Here is a 22,844-nt window from a genome sequence, read left to right on the forward strand (position 1 = left end):
TTTCAGCATCTTGAGCACTTGCAGAAATACCACTATCTTCTAGGATCTCAAATGCAAAGCATGCTTAGCATAAATATGGTTGTAACAAGACAGAACATTACCTTGGAAAGAGAGCTTTATTTAGAATTAGAAACAACACTAGTAAATCAGAATGAGAATCAGCTCCATGACAGAAACCTGCTCCTTGTTATATAAAATAGTCAGCTGCTTCAGTGAATTGCATAAGGTATCAGGGCGCAAGTGGCTTCAATAGTTTCTTTCTCAGAATAAGCATGTTGTTTGAGGTATGCAATTTCAGTCAGTGCAGATATAATCACTAGCATTATGGAAAAATATTTTCTAGAGTATTCAGTCCCTCTCCCCCTCCAATTTGTTATAACTATTGGTTTCCCAGCTCTATTTTATGTACAGTACTTTTATTTCTGGACCTGCTATCCCTGCCAGATGGATTAGCTGTGTCATCACTATGATCATTATTATCCTCACGATCACAAAGAATAACAGTTCCAGAAGTAGAGCCCAGTTTGTCATGTTCATTTTCTCCCATCTGTTCCCTTAAATATGGTGTTTCCCTTGTTGCTTTTGTTACAGCAATAGCATTTTTCTAATCCTTAGTCTTAGCAGGCACTGAAGTCCTGCTCATTGCTATTGCTGTTGGACTTCTGATGACTGGCCCTAGATTTCAGTGCAGAATCATTTAATGAACAGGATAAACTTTCTAAAGCAGCTAGTAATAGTTTGTTTCTTGCATAGTTACATCCCAACTATCCATTATAAGGACAAGAAAGAATATATTTCCTACTAGAGTGTTTTCAGAGTTGGTTTGATTGCCTTCCTACTACTGTATATTGTGACTTTTTTCTTTGTCCAAAGAGCATGATTTATATTCCATAACACTTACACTGGGTTTTACTAAACCGAGGAAGAGCTTGCTCATTGGAGCATTTACCTCGCTAGTCCATGGTAAGAAACTCTTCCGCGGTTTAGTAAAAGGAACCTTTTATTCTTCTCTAACAATGATCATGGTTTTGGAAATGATAAATCATCTGTAATTATTCTGCTTGTACTGCAAGTTGAATATGTTGCTGTCATTATTCTGCTTGTACTACAAGTAGAATGTGGTTTCATGCATTACATTTGCTGATGCTGCTGTTGGTTGCAAGAACTAGCAAAATGAACATCAGTATATTAGGTCCTCTTTAAAAAAACCGCTTTAGCATTTTTAGCGCCGGCCATGGTGGTAAGAACTCTGATGCTCATAGGATTTCTATGAGCATCAGAGGTCTTACAATTGCGGCAGGCACTAAAAATGTTAGTGCGGCTTTGTAACATAGTAACATAGTAGATGACGGCAGATAAAGACCCGAATGGTTCATCCAGTCTGCCCAACCTGATTCAATTTAAATTTTTTAATTTTTTCTTCTTAGCTATTCCTGGCAAGAATCCAAAGCTTTACCCTGTACTGTGCTTGGGTTCCAACTGCCGAAATCTCTGTTAAGACTTACTCCAGCCCATTTACACCCTCCCAGGCATTGAAGCCCTCCCCAGCCCATCCTCCACCAAACGGCCATATATAGACACAAACCGTGCAAGTCTGCCCAGTACTGGCCTTAGTTCAATATTTAATCTTATTTTCTGATTCTAGACCCTTTGTGTTCATCCCACGCTTCTTTGAACTCAGTCACAGTTTTACTCTCCACCACCTCTCTCGGGAGCGCATTCCAGACATCCACCACCCTCTCCGTAAAGTAGAATTTTCTAACATTGCTCTTGAATCTACCACCCTCAACCTCAAATTATGTCCTCTGGTTTTACCATTTTCCTTTCTCTGAAAAAGATTTTGTTCTACGTTAATACCCTTCAAGTATTTGAACGTCTGAATCATATCTCCCCTGTCACTCCTTTCCTCTAGGGTATACATATTCAGAGCTTCCAGTCTCTCCTCATACGTCTTCTGGCGCAAGCCTCCTATCATTTTCGTCGGACTCCTCTGTACCGTCTCGTCTTCTTACATCCTTCGCCAGATACGGTCTCCAAAATTGAACACAATACTCCAAGTGGGGCCTTACCAATGACCTGTACAGGGGCATCAACACCTTCTTCCTTCTACTGACTACGCCTCTCTTTATATAGCCCAGCATCCTTCTGGCAGCAGCCACTGCCTTGTCACACTGTTTTTTCACCTTTAGATTTTCGGACACTATCACCCTAAGGTCCCTCTCCCCGTCCGTGCATATCAGCTTCTCTCCTCCCAGCATATACGGTTCCTTCCTATTATTAATCCCCAAATGCATTACTCTGCATTTCTGTGCATTGAATATTAATTGCCAGGCATTAGACCATTCCTCTAACTTTTGCAGATCCTTTTTCATATTTTCCACTCCTTCTTCGATGTCTACTCTGTTACAAAACTTGGCATCATCTGCAAAAAGGCATACTTTTCCTTCTAACCCTTCAGCAATGTCACTCAAACATATTGAATAGGATTGGCCCCAGCACCGAACCCTGAGGGACTCCACTACTCACCTTTCCTTCCTTCGAGCAACTTCCATTAACCACCACCCTCTGATGTCTGTCCGACAGCCAGTTTCTGACCCAGTTCACCACTTTGGGTCCTAACTTCAGCCCTTCAAGTTTGTTCAACAGCCTCCTATGAGGAACTGTATCAAAGGCTTTGCTGAAATCCAAGTAAATTACATCTAGCATATGTCCTCGATCCAGCTCTCTGGTCACCCAATCAAAAAATTCAATCAGGTTCGTTTGGCACAATTTACCTTTTGTAAAGCCATGTTGCCTCGGATCCTGTAACCCATTAGATTCAAGGAAGTACACTATCCTTTCTTTCAGCAAAACTTCTATTATTTTTCCAACAACTGAAGTGAGGCTCACCGGCCTGTAGTTTCCTGCTTCATCCCTGTGACCACTTTTATGAATAGGGACCACATCCGCTCTCCTCCAATCCCCAGGAATCACTCCCGTCTCCAGAGATTTGTTGAATAAGTCTTTAATAGGACTCACCAGAACCTCTCTGAGCTCCCTTATTATCCTGGGATGGATCCCGTCTGGTCCCATTGGTTTGTCCACCTTCAGTTTTTCAAGTTGCTCATAAACACTCTCCTCCGAGAACGGCGCAGAATCTACTCCATTTCCTCATGTAACTTTGCTAGACAATCTCGGTCCTTCTCCAGGATTTTCTTCTGTGAACACAGAACAGAAGTATTTGTTTAGCACATTCGCTTTCTCCTCATCACTCCCCACATATTTGTTCTCAGCATCTTTTAGCCTAGCAATTCCATTTTTCATCTTCCTCCTTTCACTAATATATCTGAAAAAAATGTTGTCTCCCTTTTTTACATTTTTAGCCATTTGTTCTTCCGCCTGTGCTTTCGCCAGACGTATCTCTCACCCTGTAGTCCTTTCTGCTCTCCTCATCTTGGTTTTTTTTATATTTCACGAACGCCAACTCTTTCGCCTTTATTTTCTCAGCCACTAGGTTGGAGAACCATTTCGGCTTCCTTTTTCTCTTGTTTTTATTGATTTTCTTCACATAAAGATCCATAGCCATTTTTATCGCTCCTTTCAGCTTAGACCACTGTCTTTCCACTTCTCTTATGTCTTCCCATCCTAACAGCTCTTTCTTCAGGTACTCTCCCATAGCATTAAAGTCCGTACGTTTGAAATCTAGGACTCTAAGTATCGTGCGGCCACTCTCCACTTTAGCCGTTATATCAAACCAAACCGTTTGATGATCACTACTTCCCAGGTGAGGACCCACTCGAACATTAGAGATACTCTCTCCATTTGTGAGGACCAGATCCAATATCGCTTTTTCCCTTGTGGGTTCCGTCACCATTTGTTTGAGCAGAGCCTCTTGAAAGGCATCCACAATCTCCCTACTTCTTTCCGATTCTGCAGACGGAACATTCCAGTCTGCATCCGGCAGGTTGGAAATCTCCCAACAGCAAAACCTGCTCTTTCCTTCCAAACTTTTGGATATCCACAATCAGATCCTTATCAATTTTCTGCGATTGAGTCAGAGGTCTGTAGACTACACCCACATAGATAGAAGTTCCATCTTCTCTTTTCAGAGCAATCCATATCGCTTCTTCCTCTCCCCAGGTCCCTTGCATTTCGGTCGCTTGGATATTGATCTTTACATAGAGAGCTACTCCTCCACCTTTATGACCATCTCTGTCCTATTAGTTGCTATTAGTTGAAGCAGTTCAGCTATAGTCCCTTTCAGATAATGAAGAACCCTAATGTCCCTGCATATATAAGAATCCCCCTGCTCCAGCTGCAATTTAGGAGGATCAGCATGCCATTCAATAGCTCGGAGCTTAGCAGCCTTATAATAAGATTTCAGATTAGGCACCCCAGTCCCCCTTCCAACTTACTGTGAAACATTATAGCTCTTGCCACTCGAGGCCTCTTACCACCCTCCCCCCCACCCCCCGATGAACTGAAGTAACCTAGTATGCCATCCATGAATACAGACACTGGGTACAAATATAGGGAGGACCTGAAAGCAAGTGGACACAATTTCTGGCCATCTGGGGTACTTAACTGGAGGTAGAAGACACTCTATCTATAGACCTGTAGACTTTCCTTTTCTGGTTCAGAACTATGGTTGATGCACTAACCATTTGATGATTGTGTTTTTGAAAGGATCTGCATTGGGGGTGGGTGGGTGAGTTATATTTTGTATTTTGCTGTTTTTTGACATTTTGGATATGCTGAGGAGTTTTGTGACGTCAGTGCTGTATGTATTTTTCTGATATGCTGGTGTATCCTTTTCTTTTGCATGGCAAAACTAATAAAAATTAAATTAAAAAAAAGAAAGAAATGTGACTAAATTTAGGCATGACTATTTTCATCAGTGGAAACAGTTCAAGTGCCTGCACCTAAATTTGGATGTGAAGTCCCTAATACTGTAATTATATGCATAATTTAAAGAAACACTTTGGATCAGTCTATTCTCCATCCATTTCTGCACCCCTTTTATTGACTCACGCATAAAATTTAGGCACAGATTCCACACCTAAATTTGCATGCTTAACCCTTTGTTGATTCTAATGGATATTAATAATAGCTTGTTAAAATGCCAATTATTAGCACTAATAGTTATTCAGTTAAATAATGTGCACAATTTGGGTACATTGCCAAAATTGTGCATGAAATTTTGGCACTTTTATATAAAATCATGGAGCAAAAATAATGCTAAGTTTTAAAATATATAGATATCCTCAGTCGTTCTGATTTCTGAATGTGTGTGGGTGTGTAAATTGATGGGTAAGTAGTAGAACCATATAAAAGATTGCTCTGTGGCCCAAATGATCTGGAATAAAGACAGATAAATTAAGGATTACAAATTATTTATTGACAATGAGCAGATGTATACCTGTAATAAAAGTTCAGCTGCAGTGCCAAGGAATCTAGTCTAAAAATCTATGATTCTGAAAGCCATTTATATCCTCACTAGTGTTTAAGCCCGTTACATTAATGGGCGCTGATGCATTTCTTTCTTTCTTTCTGTCTTTCTTTCTCTCTCCCTGCCCCCTTCTTTCTGTCTGTCTGTCTGTCTCTCTCCCTGCCCCCTGTCTTTCTGTGTGTCTGTCTCTTTCCCTGGCTCCCTGTCTGTCTTTCTTTCTTTCTGTCTTTCTCCCTGCCCCCCTGTCTTTCTATGTATCTGTATTTCTTTCTTTATGTCTCTTTCCCTGCCCCCTGTCTTTCTTTGTGTCTGTCTCACTCCTTGGCCCCCTGTCTGTCTATCTTTCTTTCTTTTTTTCTGTCTCTCTCCCAACCCCCTGTCTTTCTTTCTTTCTGTCTCCCCTGCTCTGCAAGGATTTCATTTCCTTTCCAATTGGTTGGGAGGGAAGATTTGGTTTTTTTTTTTTTGCATTTTCCAGCTGGGGCAATTGCGGAGGTAGATTGGATGCGTCCCAAAGATGCAAGCAAGATGTCTGATTGCAGCTCTCCTCCCTTTTACCTCCGGCTCCTTGGCTTCCCAGGCAAGCGAACCCAGTCACAACACCCGTTCTGACTTCTTCTGTCTCTCCACTCCTTCACACCGGGATTCTCTTTCCCCCCTCGCGTGCACACTCTCACTCAAACTGTGACAGTTTCTGTCAACTTCACCTCTGCTCCTGGACCATTCCGACCCCCTCTGTCACTCCCAAATGGATGTGGTCTGTTCCCTCAGAAAATGACCAGTTTTCCTTCCAGATGGTCACACCCACCTTCTGACCATAGCCGGCTCTCCCTTCATCCACCGTCGTCTTTCGCTCTCAGAAGGCACGGCAGTGTACTGCACATGCGGAGGCACGGAAGCACGAAAGCATGGAGTTTCAAGTTCGCATGCGCGCTTCTTATTGATAAAATGATTTTCCCTTTATTTTTCTGTGCCTTTAACTATATTTCCAGGGCCTCCTGCATGCTTCTCCTTTGGTCCTCCTTCCCTCCCCCATCTTCTCCCTTCCTTTTACCTCCCCCTATCCAGCAGCTCCTCTTCTCCCTTCCTTTTACCTCCCATGTCCTGCAGTACCCCTTCCATGCTTCCCCTGTCCAGCAATAGCTTTTCTCCCTTCCTTTTACCACCCCCTGTCCAGCAGTACCCCATCCCTGTTCCCCCTGTCCAGCAGTAGCCCTTCTCTCTTCCTTTTACCTCCCCCCCTGTCCAGTAGTACCCCTTCTCCCTTCCCAGCTTCCCCTGTCCAACATCTGCTAGCTTTAGTTTAGCTTTAGCCACAGTTTCATTAGGCAGCCTCGAGGCTTTTTCTAAGCCAGCCTGCATCGCATCATCAAAGTAGGCCGGCCTAGCAAAGGCCCTACAGCTGTTTGATGAAACCGCTGCTGCTGGCGCTGCTGGTCCAGGGGTGAGAAGAAGTGGAGTCCCGGCAGCAAAGTCAGAAGGCAGGAAGCCAGCCAGCGTTGGCGATTGGAGCAGAAGGCAGGAAATCAGCTGACGCAGGCACGGGTGACTGGCGGCAGAAGGGGAAGTATTCTACTGCACATGCTTGGCACAGAAGTACGGCACACAGGGCATGTAGTTTCAAGTGCACATGCGCGCTAAGGGTTTTATTGTAGTTGATTCCATTTGCTCCTAAGCACATCTCTTCCCTTTCACATTTCTGAGCATATGCACTTTCATATATTTTTCAGCAGCACAGAGTTAATGGAACATAGGGTGGGGAATGAAAAGATACAAGCATCCTGCTTGTCTTTTTGTTCTTATAACATATATATGCCTAAGCTGCAGTTATTAATCTTCTCCTGACAGATGCAGTCAGTTTTAGTATGTACTATTATTTATTTATTTATTTTCACTTAACATGCCATTCTGTGGTTAACTGGAAATGCTTATCTGGCTACAGAGATTTGGAGTTGTTTCCACTAATTGTAATTAGCACATCGCTGCAGATGGTTTGTTGTTTTTGAGAAATTCAAACATTTATAATTGGAAACATAATGACTGAAATGTCTCTTAAAAATGAACTCCAAATCAAAATTGTCTTATACTAAGGCACATTTTAGATAAGTTCTCTATGTGCAGAGGATCACATAGAATTTCCATATGGAGATCATTGGTACTGTTTTGGAAGAGCAGGGCTGTACTTGTGATATGATGTAAAATTGACATATCTTGGAATACATGAATAATAATTCTTTATACAGTATACTTGACTATAAGACAAGATTGTTGTCTCCCCCCTCCCCCCAAAAAAGTCCCAAAATTTGGAATCTTGGCACATCTGTCTTCCCCTCCCCCTCCACAGTGCCTGGCATATCTACTTAGCTGACACTGACAAAGACATAAATAAATGTAAACAGAGCCAGTTGGGGCCTTGAGCATCTGTGAATGCTCTGGAGCAAGCAGGCCACAAGCACATATGCTCAAGACCTGGACCAGCCCTGTTTACAATTACTTCTGTGTCTGCAAAAACACCAGAGCCTAGGCTTACTGGTAAGTAGAAATACTGGTCACTTCAGAGAGTAGGTTGGGGGAGGGGGGTGAGAGAAATGTGCCTGTAATTGTGGAGGGAGGGAAAGGCTGAGAAGTTGAGAGAAGAGAGAAATGATAGTTACTGTGATTCTAACTGGGTGATAATATTGGAGGAGGATGACATGGTCAGAGGCATACCTAAGGTGACCATACATCCCGTTTTGAATGGTACCATCCTGTTTTTGGATCACCTGTCCCATTGTCCCCACACACATCTTCGGGACGCCAAAATGTCCCGTTTTCAGGGACAGCATCCTGAAGCTGTGCGCGGGGACAACGGGACAGGCGATCGCTTCCTTTTACCCTCCCTGCCGCACAAAAAAAAAAGCCTCTCTACATGTCCGATTTAAACCTCTCCCCCCCCCCGTCCACCGCCGCTGCTGCTCTGCTTACATCCCTGCTGCTAATCACGCCCAGAAGCCTTATTCCCGACGTCAATTCTGACGTCGGAGAGGATGTTCTGGGCCAGCCAGGCAGCGATTGGCTGGCCCGAAACGTCTTCTCAGACGTCAGAATTGACATCGGGAAAAAGGCTTCTGGGCGTGATTAGCAGCAGAGAAGTAAGCAGAGCAGCAACGGCGGACCGTAGGGGGAGGTTTAAATCGGGCCTAGAGGGAGGCTTTTTTTTCCGCAGCAGGGAAAGAAGGAGGTAGGCAGGCAAGCTGGCTGGCTTTGGTGTGGCAAGAGGTAGGTAGGTAGTCAGGCAGGCTGGCTGACTTTGTGGGAGGCAGGCAGGCTGGCTTTGTGAGAAGCAGGCAGGCTGGCTTTGTGGGAGGCAGGCAGGCTGGCTTTTGGGGAGGTAGGCAGGCTTTTTGGGAGGGGGTGGGACAAAGGCTGGAAGGCAGTGAGGGGGACATAGGAAAGAAGAAGAGAAAGAGGCAGAGAAAGGGGGGGTTATAAATAGAATAAAGACTAGAGAGATAAAGGCCTGGACCAAAGGGGAAAGACAGGAGGCAGAAGCAGGACTATGGGAGGTGCAGACAGAGGGGAAGAGACCCTGAGGAAGACAGAAAGAGATTTTTCAACTCTCTGGAGACTCAGATCCATTAAAGCTTATTTCGATACAGCGGCATTCAGAACCCTAGTCCAATCCCTCGTACTGAGTCTACTTGACTACTGTAACATCGCCTATTTAGCAATTTCCCAAAAGAACATGCAGCGTTTACAATTGATGCAAAATGCAGTGGTCAAACTGATCTTTGGGCTGAGAAAGTTTGACCATGTGACACCCTACTACCGGCAGCTGCATTGGCTGCCAATGGAGGCGCGCATAAAGTTTAAATTTGCCTGCTTCTGCTTCAAAGCACTACACGGACTTGCCCCTAAATATATAACTGACCTTTTCATCTTCTCACAACAGACACAAGAGAAGCTCATATTCCAACTTCGTTTCCCCTCCCAGTGAGAGGTTGTAAACTGAAAAAACACCATGAACATCTTCTCTCGCACCAGGCAGCATCATGGGGTAAAGACCTAGAACAATTGCTTTCGCCCACTACTTATGAGGAATTTAGGAAACGTCTGAAAACACACCTTTTCCTAAAGTATCTAGACAACTGATCCTCTCTTCTCTCTCCCCTCTATAGTGATTAACTTGTTCTATTGATCACTCTCTCCTCAAAAATGGATTTCCTGTCCTATTAACCCTCTTTCTTCCTCCCCTCTTAAAGTCAATCAATTTGTACCTTTGCTTAATCTTTGTAAACCGCATAGAACTTCACGGTATTGCAGTATATAAGCTGTTATTATTATTATTATTATTATTATTAACAGAGGAGGGAGAGAGAGGTAGACCTGTTACGAAGGTACAAAGGAGAACTGACATTGGATCTGGGGGCACTAAAGATATAGGAAGGGGCACTAAGGACATAGGAAGGAGGTACTGGAGACACTAAGAACATAGGAAGGATGCTCTGGGGGCACTAAGGACATAGGAAGGAAAGAGGGAGGCATTAGAAAGGGACAATTATTGGCCCTGAATGCAGAAAGAAATGAAAGAAAGGATGCACAGTCAGAAGGAAACGCAACCAGCGACTCATGAAATCACCAGACAGCGAAGGTAGGAAAAATGATTTTATTTTCAATTTAGTGATCAAAATGTGTCAGTTTTGATAATTTATATCTGCGGAATATATTTTTCATTATATTTGTCTATTTTTCTATAGTTACTGAGGTGACATCTTTGAAACCCCCATATATAAATGATAATTAACATTTTTTCTTTGTATAGGGTGCTTTGTGTTTTCTTTTTAATTTTATGGTTACCATTATGAAATAATGAATGGAAGAAATTGGGGGTGGGGCGAGGGCGGGATTGGGGGTGGGGGATTGGGGCATTGGAGGCAGTACTGAATATTACTAGATGTCCTGATTTGATGAAAAAAATAAATGGTCACATAAGGCATACCCAAAGCAGAATGTGGGGAAGTGGCCTGATGTTTGTCAACAGCACTGATAGTGATCTTTGAGGAAGTGAAAGCTCCACTGTCTGAGCTAGTCCTGAAGAAGGAGGAACCAAGTGGGAGTTATTTCACAGGAATGCCATTTTCCTTATCATAGCATTCTTTTTTTTTAATATCTTTATTCATTTTTAAGCCAAAAATAAGTGCAACAATATTATACAATCATATCTAAAATAATAAAGAGCTAGCCGCACATGCGCAGTCCTATTTGCGTGTTCCGTGCGCTGTAGGTCTGTGGCCGCAGGAGTGCGCATGCGCGAGTCCCCAGCCTTGACCGCGGCTTGAGGCGTATGCGCCAGTTAGCTGCATCGGGCGACAGGAGCGGCTCTGGCAGCAGATGGCAGGAAGAGGGCTCATGGTCCTGCCGCCGCTGCCGCTCCTGTTTACAGCGGCCTGCGAGGTGAACAGCGGCCTGCGAGGTTCGCTACAGCAGGCCGTGAACCTCAGCAGGCCGTTTTAAATAGGAATGGCAGCGGTGACTGGAGGGAGGGGAAGAGGAAAAAGAAGGGCCATGGAGCAGGCAAGAAAGGGGGCTGTTTTGGTGGGAGGGTTGTGCTGAGTGCAGATAGCAATCATGGGGGGGAACAGAAAGTAGCCATGGAGCAGGTAGGCATTGCAGAACAGGGGGAGAGGGAAAGGAGGCTGCTTTGGGGGGAGGGGTATGCTGGGGGCAGACAGCAATCAGGTGGGGGAGGAACAGAAGGGGGCCACGGAGCAGGTAGGCATTGCAGAACAGGGGGAGAGGGAAAGGGGGCTGCTTTGGCAAGCAGGGGGGCTAGGGAGATAGACAGAAAGAAAGACGGACAGACAGGGGACCAGGGAGAGACACAGACACAAAGAATGACAGACAGACAGCGTCCAAAGAGAGAGAGACAAATAAAAAAACCCCAGACATACAGACATCTATTCTGGGCAGCGGGAAGAAGGCAGTATGGAGTGCTGCTGGGAGGAGGGCTTCGAGCCGCACAAGACTGTCCCCAAAGCCCCTGCGGAGAGTTGGGCCAACCTCTCCTTCCTCACCGACGCCGAGGAAGCTGCAGGCTCCGCTCCCTGTCGTGCTCTGAGCACTAACGATTGGCTGAAGGATGTCATGCCAGTGCTGCAGGTACAGGGGGATGCTTTTGTTGCAGAGGTGTGCTGGGGGGTAGACAGCTTTGCTCGGGGGGAAGGGGGAAGACACAAGGGGGTCAGGGAGAGAGAAAGGGGTATGCTGGGGCAGACAGCTTTGCTCTGGGGGGGGGCGGGGGAATGACACAAGGACACAGACACAAAGAATGACAAACAGGGGGCCAGTGAGACAGACAGAAAGGAAGACATTCAGGAGAGACAGCCAGTGTCCAAGGAGAGAAAAACAAATAAACATAGACAGACAGACAGCGGCCAAGGGGAGAGAGAGAAAGAAAGAAAGACAGACACACACATCTATTCTAGCACCCGTTAATGTAACGGGCTTAAAAACTAGTTACACTATAATAGCACCTAAATTCAATCAAAATTGTAATCCATGACAAATACATATATAACCCCCCATCTTCATATTCAAAAATTGTACTCAAATTAAAATTTTCCAGCCCCCCCACCACCCTGGACGTGCAAGATCAAGGGCCAAATTCAACAATCATTCTTTGCAAAATTTTGTCAATGGGTCCCAAATATCTTCCTTTTGCTGGGCCTTGAGCATCTGCGCATGCTCAAGGCCTTCTAGTTCTCACTCTCTCCAAGCAAAAGGAAGACAACAGATCTTCAGGCACCGGCATGTCCTGTGCGTTGGTGCTGGTGCCGGTGCCAGATGGGGGTAAGCCAATGTGCTTGGGTGGGTGGGTGGGTGCGTGGGGGATGCCAGATCGCGGTGGGGGGGGCGCTGCAAGCGGGGGATGCCAGATCGCGGTGGGGGGGGCACCGCAAGTGGGGGATTCCAGATCGTGGGGGGGAGAGGGGGGGCTAGTAAATAAAGTCAAGCTCGATTTCCAAGGCACTAATTTTGCGAATGTTTTGCTCTTCTTGCAAAACACTCGCAAAATGGTGCACTCGTAAACTGAGGTTTGACTGTATAGCATTTTAATGAAGATTAACATTGGATATTCTAGTCACTGGAGGAGGTAGAGAGAGAGAGACAGACACCAGTCACTGTGGGAGGAGGAGAAGGGATAGGGAAGAGGGACAGAAATGTTGGTTACCATGGGGGGAGGAATCTATATATATAAAATCGGAGGTATGTATGTGTGTATGTATGTATGTGTGTATGTGCCGCGATCACGCAAAAACGGCTTAACCGATTTGAACGAAACTTGGTATGCAGATCCCTCACTACCTGGGGTGATATGTTCTGGGGGTCTCGCGGCCCACCTGCACACGTGGGCGGAACTACAAACAGAAAATCACATTTCACCCATTCATGTCAATGGAAAAAATGTAAAAAGCTGCCATTCTCACTGTAATTCAAAAACGGCTTGACCGATTTGAACGAAACTTGGTATGCAGATCCCTCACTACCTGGGGTGATATGTTCTGGGGGTCTCGCGGCCCACCTGCACACGTGGGTGGAGCTAGAAACAGAAAATCAGATTTCACCCATTTATGTCAATGGAAAAAATGTAAAAAGCTGCCATTCTCACAGTAATTCAAAAACGGCTTGACCGATTTGAACAAAACTTGGTATGCAGATCCCTCACTACCTGGGGTGATATGTTCTGGGGGTCTTGTGGCCCACCTGCACACGTGGGCGGAGCTACAAACAGAAAATCACATTTCACCCATTCATGTCAATGGAAAAAATGGAAAAAGCTGCCATTCTCACTGTAATTCAAAAACGGCTTGACCGATTTGAACGAAACTTGGTATGCAGATCCCTCACTACCTGGGGTGATATGTTCTGGGGGTCTCGCGGCCCACCTGCACACGTGGGCGGAGCTACAAACAGAAAATCAGATTTCACCCATTCATGTCAATGGAAAATATGTAAAAAGCTGCCATTCTCACAGTAATTCAAAAACGGCTTGACCGATTTGAACGAAACTTGGTATGCAGATCCCTCACTACCTGGGGTGATATGTTCTGGGGGTCTCGCGGCCCACAACTCTATGTTGCTTGCTCAAGGGTGGGTTCACTCAAGAATTTATATGTTCTTGCTCCAGGAGTTGAAACTAAAATTGATGTTTATAATCACGTTTTGCGTTAGTTGTATTGTATTCATTTTGTCAAATATTTCACATTATAATTTGAATATTGTACTTTTTATTAAGCTGTAAAAAAATAATTTCATTCACCACTATAAAGTATCTTTATTTGAATCCATTTACAGTTTTATTGCTATAATTAAATACGCCGGGGCATCAGCTAGTACTTGAATATAAACCCTTGACTTACAAGTTTACATTCCCCTACAAGTTTACATTCCCCTTCAAGTTTACATTCCCCTTTTTTTTTAATTCAAACATTCCTTATTGAGGATTTTTGATATATAACAAAATAATTTAAAAAAAAACCCAATAGAACAATAAAATAATCAGTAGTATCTAAAAGGAATAACAGTATAATTTCATTCTTCAAAAGAACGCAGAGGATCAGTGCGTCAAACAGTTTAACTGCTTTGTGAGCCTATGTGGCCCTGAAGAAATAGCTTGGTAGCTACGAAACGATCGTAGGCTGGCTACACATAGTTTTTTTTTCTAAATAAATAGCATTTGTTTGCACAATTGGACTGCTGTTTATCCCTCACATATATTCAGCTCCCTGATTATAGTTCTAATTTTAGAAGCATCTTCACATGTAAATTGTAGGACATAAATGTCTGGAGATGCTTAGACATTTAAATTCCATTTATGAACCAGTAGTTACATTTGGGGGAGCTATATATAGATTTCACAGAGTAGTGGGTAGGGCAGAGAGAGGAGTTTAATTAAAATACCACTTAATAAGTATCTAAGCGGTATACAATAATCTAAAAATCAGGGATATCACATATTAAAACCACAGAGACAAAACATTCATACACATGTGGAAAGGTGGGTGAAATACAATAATTAATAAGATAGATGTACAAAAAGGGTAAGTACATGTGAAAATTGTGAATTAGAATTCTGGGTATTGCAAATTGTAGGCATCTTTAAACAGAAACATTTTTAGATTGGATTTGAATTTGTCTAAGGAGGATTTTTCCCAGAGGGTCAATGGCAAAGAATTCCATAGAGTGGGTACTGTCACTAAAAAGATCCTCTTACATGAAATGTTATAAAATAAGTGGTGTAAGGAGGGAATAGTTAAGAGATGTTGATTTTTTGATCTAAGTATTCTTCAAGAGCAATAGGATAATCAACCTATTCATGAATCCTAGATTATAAAAGATTTTTTATTTTGAATGTGAGAAGTAAAATTTTACAGGTAATCCTGTGGAAAAGTGGTAACCAGTGAGATTTTATCAGAAGAGAAGTTATGTGGTTAATTTTTTTAAAATATAACCATAGCTTCCCCATTTCACATATTGAAAAGGTGATTTTGGTATTTATACTGTATCTGCCCTGAGGCAAGTATAAGTGCCTGATTTAAAGAACAGCTATATATCTTGATATCTGTACTCCCCAATCACCCCCAATGACTGCCCCCATTACATTACATTAGTGATTTCTATTCCGCCATTACCTTGAGGTTCAAGGCGGATTATATCCAAACTAAAAACAAGAATTACATTTCAACGATGAGATAAAATTTTAAGTGATAATTATGGGTTTTAGATAATGTTTGGTAATTAGAAAAAATTAGAGAGTACTAAGGGTTTATAGAGTGTTAGATGTTGGGTTAGGATTGTTGTGCTGGATAGGTTTAACGTGTTTTTTGAAGAGTATGGCTTTAATTTCTTTCTTGAAGATTTTGTAATCTGTGGATGAAGATAACAGAGTGGTGAGTTGTTTGTCCAACTTAGATGCTTTGGAGGCTATTAAGTTGTCATAGAAGCTATATTGCACTGATGGGCTACATATTACTACAGCAGGAAAAAGAAACCTTGCAGATAAATTTAGACAATATTTTTCTAGGCATTTAAACTAGAAGGTGGGGGTGGTGTATGTACAAAGGACAATTATAGAGACCACCCCCGGCAAAAGAAAAGATGTGATAGTAGTAAAGGCTGCAACATAAGCAATATCAGCAACTCATTTCTTAGTATTGCAACGGAAAGTGAAACGACACAAAAATCCATACAAAAAAAGGAGATTATCGCTGAAAAATAGCTGGAAAGCGATGACCACAAATGCTCGCAGTCTAAGCAACAAAGTTCATGATCTGCAAGCCCTGATGTTAGAGGCAGATCTAGATATTGTTGCTATCACAGAGACATGGTTCAGTGAATCACATGGATGGGATGCAAACATACCGGGATATAATCTTTTTAGGAAGGACAGAGATGGTCATAAAGGTGGAGGAGTAGCTCTCTATGTAAAGATCAATATCCAAGCGACCGAAATGCAAGGGACCTGGGGAGAGGAAGAAGCGATATGGATTGCTCTGAAAAGAGAAGATGGAACTTCTATCTACGTGGGTGTAGTCTACAGACCTCCGACTCAATCGCAGCAAATTGATAAGGATCTGATTGTGGATATCCAAAAGTTTGGAAGGAAAGAGGAGGTTCTGCTGTTGGGAGATTTCAACCTGCCGGATGCGGATTGGAAAGTTCCATCTGCGGAATCGGAAAGAAGTAGGGAGATTGTGGATGCCTTTCAAGAGGCTCTGTTCAGACAAATGGTGACGGAACCCACAAGGGAAAAAGCGATATTGGATCTGGTCCTCACAAATGGAGAGAGTATCTCTAATGTTCGAGTGGGTGCTCACCTGGGTAGTAGCGATCATAAAACGGTTTGGTTTGATATAACGGCTAAAGTGGAGAGCGGCCGCACGATACTTAAAGTCCTAGATTTCAAACGTACAGACTTTAATGCAATGGGAAAGTACCTGAAGAAAGAGCTGTTAGGATGGGAGGACATAAGAGAAGTGGAAAGACAGTGGTCTAAGCTGAAAGGAGCGATAAAAATGGCTACGGATCTTTATGTGAAGAAAATCAATAAAAACAAGAGAAAAAGGAAGCCGATATGGTTCTCCAATAAAGGCGAAAGAGTTGGCGTTCATGAAATATAAAAAAACCCAAGAAGAGGAGAGCAGAAAGGACTACAGGGTGAAACTGAAAGAAGCCAAGAGAGAGATACGTTTGGCGAAGGCACAGGCGGAAGAACAAATGGCTAAAAATGTAAAAAAGGGAGATAAAATTTTTTTCAGATATATTAGTGAAAGGAAGAAGATAAAAAAATGGAATTGCTAGGCTAAAAGATGCTGGAAACAAATATGTGGAAAGTGATGAGGAGAAAGCAAATGTGCTAAACAAATACTTCTGTTCTGTGTTCACAGAAGAAAATCCTGGAGAAGGACCGAGATTGTCTGGCAAAGTTACACGAGAAAATGGAGTAGATTCTGCGCCGTTCACGGAGGAGGGTGTTTATGAGCAACTTGAAAAACTGAAGGTGGACAAAGCGATGGGACCAGACGGGATCCATCCCAGGATACTAAGGGAGCTCAGAGAGGTTCTGGCGAGTCCTATTAAAGATTTGTTCAACAAATCTCTGGAGACGGGAGTGATTCCTGGGGATTGGAGGAGAGCGGATGTGGTCCCTATTCATAAAAGTGGTCACAGGGATGAAGCAGGAAACTACAGGCCGGTGAGCCTCACTTCAGTTGTTGGAAAAATAATGGAAGTGTTGCTGAAAGAAAGGATAGTGTACTTCCTTGAATCTAATGGGTTACAGGATCTGAGGCAACATGGCTTTACAAAAGGTAAATCGTGCCAAACGAACCCGATTGAATTTTTTGATTGGGTGACCAGAGAGCTGGATCGAGGACATATGCTAGATGTAATTTACGTGGATTTCAGCAAAGCCTTTGATACAGTTCCTCATAGGAGGCTGTTGAACAAACTTGAAGGGCTGAAGTTAGGACCCAAAGTGGTGAACTGGGTCAGAAACTGGCTGTCGGACAGACGCCAGAAGGTGGTGGTTAATGGAAGTCGCTCGAAGGAAGGAAAGGTGACTAGTGGAGTTCCTCAGGGTTCGGTGCTGGGGCCAATCCTGCTCAATATGTATGTGAGTGACATTGCTGAAGGGTTAGAAGGAAAAGTGTGCCTTTTTGCAGATGATACCAAGATTTATAACAGAGTAGACACCGAAGAGGGAGTGGAAAATATAAAAAAGGATCTGCAAAAGTTAGAGGAATGGTCTAATGCCTGGCAACTAAAATTCAATGCAAAGAAATGCAGAGTAATGCATTTGGGGATTAATAATAGGAAGGAGCCGTATATGCTGGGAGAAGAGAAGCTGATATGCACGGACGGGGAGAGGGACCTTGGGGTGATAGTGTCCGAAGAGCTAAAGGCGAAAAAACAGTGTGACAAGGCAGTGGCTGCTGCCAGAAGGATGCTGGGCTGTATAAAGAGAGGCGTAGTCAGTAGAAGGAAGAAGGTGTTGATGCCCCTGTACAGGTCATTGGTGAGGCCCCACTTGGAGTATTGTGTTCAGTTTTGGAGACCGTATCTGGCGAAAGACATAAGAAGACTTGAGGCGGTCCAGAGGAGGGTGACGAAAATGATAGGAGGCTTGCGCCAGAAGACGTATGAGGAGAGACTGGAAGCCCTGAATATGTATACCCTAGAGGAAAGGAGAGACAGGGGAGATATGATTCAGACGTTCAAATACTTGAAGGGTATTAACGTAGAACAAAATCTTTTCCAGAGAAAGGAAAAATGATAAAACCAGAGGACATAATTTGAGGTTGAGGGGTGGTAGATTCAGGGGCAATGTTAGGAAATTCTACTTTACGGAGAGGGTAGTGGATGCCTGGAATGCGCTCCCGAGAGAGGTGGTGGAGAGTAAAACTGTGACTGAGTTCAAAGAAGCGTGGGATAAACACAGAAGATTTAGAATCAGAAAATAATATTAAATATTGAACTAGGCCAGTTACTGGGCAGACTTGCACGGTCTGTGTTGGTGTATGGCCGTTTGGTGAAGGATGGGCAGGGGAGGGCTTCAATGGCTGGGAGGGTGTAGATGGGCTGGAGTAAGTCTTAACAGAGATTTCGGCAGTTGGAACCCAAGCACAGTACCAGGTAAAGCTTTGGATTCTTGCCCATAAATAGCTAAGAAGAAAAATAAAAAAAAATAAAAAAATTTAAATTGAATCAGGTTGGGCAGACTGGATGGACCATTCGGGTCTTTATCTGCCGTCATCTACTATGTTACTATGTTACTATGTCATGATCATCTACCTCGACATTCAGTCCTCTTACCCCTCTCCGGGAGTATCCATTCATTCTGATGGCATCCCCCTAGCAACCCCTACCTTGATAGACAGATACTGTGTCTGATTTCAAGAAAGCCTGGGATAGGCACATGAGATCTCTTAGAGAAATGAAGAAATAATTGTTACTGTAGATGGGCAGACTGGATGGGCCATTTGGCCTTTATCTGCATCATGTTTCTATGTTTGATGGAAGCTCCAAATGTCATCCCCCTTCATGCCATATTCCCTGAATCTTGTTTTAGTCTTGCCTCCTCTGATATCAGGCCCTCCCCAATTATATCCTCTTACTCTCTGTGTCAGTCCCCTCCTACTTGTGGACATGTGTGGACTTGTGGACTCTACCACCAAGTGTCTAAGGTAGCAGGATGAGTTTCCACCCTAGCAGACACCCCATCTTCCACCCCTGACCCACTGTCTAGGAGGTGGGAATAATTATGATTTACACCTGCCTTGACAATCAGATCCTCCAAAATGACCATGAATTCCTCTAGTTGTAATAGCAAATTGATTTCTATGGATGTTTTCCCCATATGCAGCTTTCTAAAACTGCTGCTCCCTCTGTTCTTGGAATGAATATGTGCATATTTCTTGATAGACTCTATATTTGGCAGACCTTTTGTGAAATAGTATTAGAATGTTCTGCATCTTGACCCGAATGTGTGAATTCCCTTCTCCATACATACTAACTAAAATCTTCCCATATACATGTAATGACATTGAATATATACATTTTTAAAAAATCCATAGCTAGTATTCGAAAAACTACACTGACCTTTTAGTTTGAATACTGAGCAAAGAAGTCTCCCTAATGTATTATCTGATTTATATTAAATAATTCTGGCAATCAATTTGCTCTATATATGAAAAATATTTCTTATGTGAATCATTATCTAAAATTCTCCAAAGAAAAGTTAAGTATCATAGTTTTTAGTAGATCACATATTCTTTGGTTTTGCATCCACAATCTTTTTACTTTGTTTAAAGTAACTATCATCTGATTTTCCCTTTTAGTTGATCCAAGTTCCCTTTAAATGCCCTTATCTAAATTTTGGGATCTTCAATTATTCATAGATGTGGGCAAATAGTATACAAGATTGAAAAAAGTAAACCACAGAAACATGATGTCAAATAAAGGCTAAATGGCCCATCCAGTCTATGCATCCTCAGCATCTACTATCTCCTCCTCTCCCTAAGATATTCCATGTGCCTGTTCCACACTTTCTTGAATTCAGAGTTTCAGACACAGTCTGAAAACCAGTAAAACCAGTAAACCAGTAAAATAAAATTTAAATTACACATTTATGAAAACAGCATATTTTGCAACATTAGGCTTCTGTTAGAATTTAAAGTAGAGCCCTTACCACAGCATTTATAATTCTACAATAATCATCAAAACATGTTATTTCAATAGTTATTACCTACTAGGTTTATTTTGATTTACAGCCTGGCAATTCAATTCCTTCCATTTCCCAAATGAGTGATAATTCTGTGAACAAAAATTGAATTCTCCATCACATTCATATTCTGTTCTTATTAATCTAAATATAATATTTATATGTCTACCTATCTTTTTCTTAGGCTCAGTGCCATGATGTTGATTTACTACTGGAAGTTTTGGTGTTGAGAAAACAAATAGCAGTCAAGAACAGTTTTCCTAATGTCTACTCTCATAAAATGGAGATATTTGGCCACTATTCAATGTATTTAAAACTACCTAAAAAAGTACTATATTCAAACACTGTTACACCCACCAAAATTCTCAGGAATGGATGACTCAGTCTTTTTCTTTTATACTACCCCATCATATTGGAATGAAAGCCACAATACATTACTTCTAAAAAAAATATCTCTTGCAGCATCATTTATTTTTTTTTAATTATTACTCTAGCTTTTGCCGTCGCTTTTTCAACTTGTTTGAAGAAGGCGCTGCGGATGGAAGATTGAACTGTCGCGCTACTCGTGTCTTTTTTAATTTTCATTTAATTTCATTTAAACAGTAGCCTTTAATCACCTGATCATTGTCAATCGCCTTAACCACTCTTACCTGCCAGAATCCACCGACTTCTTCCCACCGCATCGCATCGGGATAGAGAGCCCTCGGGCGCCGCAGTGGAGAGCTGCATGCCACGACCAGGAACTGAGGAGGGAGGCGGCAGAGAGCCGAGGCCAGGACGCCGCAAAAACCACCATTGCCGCTCTCCACCTGACACCAGCCTGCCCAACATCCACCCGACCTTCAGCGCCCTGGTAAAGAACGTCCACGTGCCGCGGTAGAGAGCCGCACTCCGCGACATAGAACCGAGGCAAGGGCGCGGTAGAGAGCCAGAATCAGGGCCGAGGCCACCATGGGAGGCCTGCAGCGGTGCCGTTCTCCTCCCCAGCACCACCGCCGCCCACAACAGCAGTGCTCCCCACCTGGACGCAGTGGTGGAGCAGAGAGTCACGTTCTGAGGCTGAGGTTGGGATCCGAGTGACTGCGCTCCCAGGCGCTTCATCGAGGAGCTGAACGGGGAGCTCTATGGAGGTCATTGCTGCCTTCGGTGACCCTCAGTGGCATTGATCTTCATTGTGGAGCCATCACGGTAGAACATAACATAAGAACATAAGAACATAAGAAGCGCCATCTCCGGATCAGACCTTCGGTCCATCAAGTCCGGCGATCCGCACACGCGGAGGCCCTGCCAGGTATACACCTGGTTTATTTTATAGCCAACCATACTTTATATGCCTCTCTCAAGGAGATATGCATCTAGTTTGCTTTTGAAGCCTAGGACTGTTGATTCTGCAATAATCTCCCCTGGGAGAGTATTCCAGATGCCAACCACTCTCTGTGTGAAGCAGAACTTTCTGACATTAGTCCTGAACTTGTCCCCCCTTAGCTTCATTTCATGTCCTCTTGTCCGTGTCAAATTGGACAATGTAAATAATCTTCTCTGCTCTATTTTGTCGATTCCTTTCAGTATTTTGAAGGTTTCGATCATATCCCCACGCAGTCTCCTTTTCTCAAGGGAGAACAATCCCAGTGTTTTAAGTCGATCCTCATATACCAGTTTCTCCATACCCTTCACTAGTTTGGTTGCTCGTCTCTGCACCCTCTCCAGCAGTTTTATATCCTTCTTTAGGTAGGGAGACCAATGTTGGACACAGTATTCCAAGTGGGGTCTGACCATTGCCCTATAAAGCGGCATTATAACTTTCTCCGATCTACTCGAGATTCCTTTCTTTATCATGCCCAACATTCTATTTGCCTTCTTTGCCGCTGCCGCGCATTGTGCTGACGGCTTCAGGGTCCTATCTATCAGTACACCCAGATCCCTTTCTTGTACACTTTTTCCCAGACTTGCACCTGACATTCTGTACTCGTATTCCTTATTCTTACTGCCTAAATGCATTACCTTGCATTTCTCCACGTTGAACTTCATCTGCCATTTCTCCGCCCATTTTTCTAACCGACACAAATCGCTCTGGAGTTCCTCACTATCCTCCTGCGATCTGATTGCCCGGCAGAGGAGAAGGTAAGCAGGAGCCTGATCCCGCAAGCAGACAATCCGCCCCCCCCTCCCGCGAACCAACAGGGCACCTAAAAATCAGCACTGATACCAGAGGGCTGGAGAGTGAAGCAGGAGTCTGATCCTGCAAGCAAACAAATTGATTCGCCCATCCCCCGAACCAGCGGGGAAGCCTAAAATCAACACCGATACCAGCGGGCAGGAGAGAGAGGCAGGAGCCTGATCACACAAGCAAGCGATCCGCCCTTTCCCCGAACCAGAGAGGATACTTAAAATCAGCACCGATACCAGTGGGAAGGTGAGAGAAGCAGGAGCCCGACCCTGCTGGCAAGCAAATTGATCCGCCCATCCCCCGAACCAGCGGGGAAAATCAAAAACCTAACACCGATACTAGCGGAGAAACTTATAAATCAGTATTGATACCAGTGGGCAGAAGAGAGAGGCAGGAACCTGATCCTGCAGGCAAGCGATCCGCCCCTCCCCCGAACCAGTGGGGAAACTTAAAATCAGTTATCTGATTCACTGTCAATTAATCATCCT

Source organism: Geotrypetes seraphini, chromosome 6, assembly GCF_902459505.1.
Source record: "Geotrypetes seraphini chromosome 6, aGeoSer1.1, whole genome shotgun sequence".
Taxonomy (NCBI): Eukaryota; Metazoa; Chordata; class Amphibia; order Gymnophiona; family Dermophiidae; genus Geotrypetes; species Geotrypetes seraphini.